Raw genomic sequence first — 4,941 nt, forward strand, 5'->3', positions numbered from 1 at the left:
CTATCGCCATCACTGCCATCATCACCACCATCAGCAGTACCATTATCACCATCACTGTCACCATTATCACTACCACCACATCACCATTACCATCACTATTATCCTCACTCTCACCTTCATCATCATCACCATCGTCTATTTACTGCTATCCAACATTATTCCGAAAAGATTTAGGCCATCTCAGTCTTGGGTACCACAAACATCAGGTCTCCAGACTCCAGGAGTCTTCCTTCCATGCCCTACTCGCCTCTGCATGTCTCCCTGCCTCATGCTACCTCTTCTTCCCCATCCTCCCACACCCTCTGCTCCTCACACCTAGACGCTGCTTTCCAAAACCCTTCGTGTCTACTTCTTCATCTTGCAGAGAGACTGGTTTCAATCAAAAGATCTTGAGAAGACATTTCAGCCCATGAGAGACAGGGGTGGAAGCTGCTGCTTGTGTCTGAAGTGACTGCAGGGCACAATGCTCTCCACCCCTCTCCGATGAGCAGGATGGTCACTTTTTCTCCTGGCACTTGGGTCTTCTCGGCTAGAAACTCCTTTGGGGAGAGGAGGTGACAGGTTACACTGGGGAGGATCCTCAGATCTCAGCTGGTTCTCTCCTCCTCACTCTGTGGTGGGAAGGGAAGGAGATATTCACTGGCTTCCCTGAGAAAGGGGAAACATTCTTTACAGTCCCCCACTAACGTGCTGGCCTGGAGCTCTGGGCTGTGCCCACACATCCCACTGAGGGGAGAGGCTTCTAGCTGCCAGGCCCTTGATAAACATTCCTTCTGATTGCCTCTCCCTAGGGTCTTGTCATCGGGGTCAGACTGGCTCCTGCATGGGAGTCAACAGGACCCAATATCCTCAGGGACCAGCTTACCACAAGGGCACTTGCAAGCTTATGTCCTCTTTTTACCCTTCCCACCGACATCTCCAACTGTGTACCACCACCCACCCTCATTGGCTGACCTAGTGCAAGTGGGCACTTGGAAGTATAAGATTCAACTTCAGGGATGGGGTTAGGAATAAATAGGGAAACTCCGTTTGTGCATATCCTTGGGAGAAGTTTAAAAACCTGCCCCCCCCCCCCTGCAAGCTTCCTCCCTGGGTAAAGAGAGAAGGAACAGAGATGACTTCAAGCCACCCAAGGGCCCCAGGGAGCGAGTCTAGTGCGCATGTCTCAGCCAAAGGCTGAATTATGCCTGGCAGAGCAAATCTGACAGCCTGGGCTGACTGCCTTCCCCACAGCTGCCTAATGAGGCCCTCTGCGTGGCTGTGGCTGCCAGGAGAGTGGCCAAGGTGATGATGACATCCAGGGGACCAATTTGGTCACTGAATGGCTGACCCAGCCATTGTGCCTCATGGAGCAATTATTCCCCAGCCTGCCTGGCAGCTTAGGGCAGCTTTGGGGCTCATAGTTCCCGGGGGCAGGCCCTTTAGGAAGAACGAAATCTGAAGTCACTCTAAAATAAACGGAGGCACCCCACTTTGGGATAGGGGTAGCTGGCCATGATACACAGTTGTCTATAAGACAGACTGTGCCATAGTCCCAGACCTGTTCATTTTATATTTGCCCTGCATAAGACCCTGGGCTGAACTTAATAGTGTGTCTCCAGCTGTTGCTGGGTTCACCTCCGCAGTGAGGCGTGTGACGCTCAGGCGCAGTTCCAAAGTCACTTGTGACCACGTAGGACCAAATTCTTACGTGGTTCCACAGCAGCCTGTTCACCTCCCAAAACTCATGTTTCCCCCTTGGGCTGTGTGTTCTCCACCCCATGTCCCCCCTCTCCAGCCCAAGGGCAAGAGCTCAAAGCCAGTGGGTGGAGCTCAGCCCTGAGAGAGGAAGACCGGTAGAGGGGACTGCGGGAGGAGTTAAGGAGGATGGATGCAGCAGTTTGACAGCCATGGTGGGCCAGCTGAGGTTCTGAGCGAGGAGTGGCCAGGGGCTGCATTGTAGAGTGGGAGAGGAGAGGGCAGCCTCAAATGACACAAGAACCCTGGCAGATACCCAGGCTGTGGCTGGCAGCCAAAAAATTAACAAAAACAAACAAACAAACAAAAACCCCTGAAGATGTATGGCAGGAGCCAGGCAGGTAGAAGAGGGCTATTCCCAGAGCAGAGGCCAAGGCTGTGGCAGGGTGTGGATTTGCCCCAGTGTTGGTTTAAAGGCATCTGCCAACCTTTTTGGAGCAGAGCTGGCAAGTAAGGCTGACCAGCCCCTTCGTTGCCTAGTGATCCACCATTCCAAAGCTGCAGGCCTTGGCAGCATTCCTGACCCCCCACCAGTTGGCATCAGTGCCCAGTGGACTTCCTGAGTCTGGGATCTATACAGGACAGCCTACCCCCACCACAGCCCAATGGCCTGCCCAGCCTCAAGGACAACCCTCCTTTCAGGGTGAGCCCAATTCTGTCTCTCTATCCCCTTCCACCTTGCACTAGGACTCATCATTCTTTCCTCTCAAATGTTTGGGGACTATGGAACCTTCTCAGGGGTACAAACTGTGTTCCAGCTGGCTCTTGTGGGCATCTAAGTACTTCTCTACTCTGGAGAGCAGAGACTCTGGAATCAGACTGCACGGAAGAAAGTCAAGGAGAGGATGCTATCTGGAAGAGTTGGCCAAACTGGGTCTCGAAGGGTAAGAAGGAGTTTGGAAGATGCAGGAGACAGAAGGAAGAAATTAAAAAAAAAAAAAAAAAGAAAAGAAAGGAAGAAAAGAAAAAAGAAAGTAAGTTTAAAAAAAAAGTGAGAAGCATGAAAAGACCCAGCGTGTGTGGGCAATGGCGAGAAGTAGGGAGGTGGAGGTGTGGGGAAGAGAAGGGAAGGTGAGCTACTTATAGATAGGGCGTCCCCAGGTGCTAGAGCAAGAGGAAAGGAGGTTACAGTTCCTCCTGTGCTCTAACCAAGAGCTAGCAGCAGGTCCCAGTGGATGTCAGCTGCCCACTCCCTGTTGCCACCATGCCTTCAGCCTGCTTGGTCCTCCAGAAACAAAGGCCTTGGCCTCTAATAGCTCCTGAGAGGGAGGTGCTCCCTGGCTGGCCCAGCTTAGCCCTCCTCTGTCCCAGGGCTCAAGCCTGGCGGCCTATCACTGTCATCTTTTTCTGATTCATTCACTCACTGATCGTTATCCTCCGACCCTTCCAACGCTTCAGACAGGCCGTCCATTTAATTTTGTAAAACCAAACAGCACGCTGGTTCTCTCAGGATGCACGACGAGCGTGATACGGTCTGTGGAATGTTTCTCAGAGCAGTGAAAAATTTAATTTTTCCCCCCAGCATCAAGATGTGTCAAACATAATTTATGCCTGGACATAATTCATCCCCAAAGATAAATATTGAAACCCAAGAGAGGAGAGGCAGCTGCAGAATTTGCTGGGGCAAAGGGGGCCGCAGAATGGGTCCCCCTCCCATCCTGCCACTGACAAGGTGAAAAGCATAGAGGAAACCACAGTAAAGTAGCTAGCCTAGGGTCTGGCCTCAGTCTCCTAGAAATGCTGAGCGCTTTCTTTTTCTTTCTTTTCTTTTCTTTTTTTTTACAGGCCTCTTTTGTGTCTGTGGACTGTTGCTCTGTCTTGCATAAAATCTCTTGCCATAGAAGTCTTCAATTAAAGTCACCTGCTGGTCTTTGTCAGTTGAACTTGATGCTGTCAAATCACGCAGAGCTCCTTAAGCCAATACAAGTCATTACAGAGAGAGTGAATAAGAGCCATGGCGGGCAGGAGCCCTCTGTGATCAATTGATATCTTCCTTTGCTTGGGAGGGGGTGGGGGTCTCAGAGTCCTGCTCCCCGCCGCCTCATCCCCTCCACGGGGGCCTGAACCCCTGGATCCAATTAGACCACAGCTCCGCGGGTCTGAGGGTGCGCTGAAAGGCCATCGGTAGGCGAGCCCATTAATAACTCGCCAGTGCCCTGCGTATTGTAATTGTCAGTCTGCAATTTACAGTAATCCTCCCATGCAAAAACCCAAGTCGCTGCAGCTGATTGGAAATTCATACGCCCGTTTGAAAGAGAAAAACACAAGCTGCATGGGTTAAAAGGCCACAGCGTGCAAGTGTGTGTGTTGAGTGACAGACATTTTAGTACTAGCCTGGGACCATATTTTAAAAGGTCACTGAAAACTCTTGGCTTGGGCTCTCTGACAAACAATGAACGTCCTGGGTATTTATTTGCCATCTCTTTGTTTTTACAGCATGCAGAATAAATGACTTAAATGACGTTGTGCGGGCCTGCATATTGTCATCACAGGTTACAAGTCATTATTAAACTCCGTCAAATCAAACCAAACCCGGTCAAGGCAATGAGACTAAGAGTTATTTGCATTCCTTCTGTCATAAAAAATCATATCCCCTTACTCAAGACTTTCAATTCGTTATTAAATGCAGCCACAAGAGTATTTCAGGTCTGGCAATATAAGCCTAGGGAAACCTTCTTGGTATAACTCAGTGTAACAGCTCAGACCGATCCCACTAAAAAGTCCCAGTTGAGCGTATCTGGGCATTCAATCAAGACATACATATTACTTTTAAATAAGATTAGCCTCTATATTTTGCTGCTTAAGTTAAAACTTTTCATGTCTTTTTCTGCTTTTATATAAACTCCAGCATAATTCTGTTTTAGCAAAATACTTCAAACAAATTAAAAACCTCAAGTTGAATGTGTCCTTAAGAAAAAAAAAAAAACAACTTTCTTAATGGCATGGCAATGCATTTACTGGCGTTAAAAACACTTTCTCAGAGACGGATGTTTCTGCCCCTCCCCCTGGTTCCTTGCTTTTGCAATCACAACAGCACAGTATCCTTTTTGGATACTATGGCAGAGGGTTCGGCCTGTCACTTTCCACTGATCCACAGTGTCCATTAAAAAAAAAAAACAAATTGTCCTGTCCTACATGACTGCGAGTGGATTCTGTGTTAATTGGGAAACAAAACGATCAGCAGGGTATTTGGGAGAATATGTA

The sequence above is a fragment of the Peromyscus eremicus genome, chromosome 14 (genome assembly GCF_949786415.1).
Source record: "Peromyscus eremicus chromosome 14, PerEre_H2_v1, whole genome shotgun sequence".
Taxonomy (NCBI): domain Eukaryota; kingdom Metazoa; phylum Chordata; class Mammalia; order Rodentia; family Cricetidae; genus Peromyscus; species Peromyscus eremicus.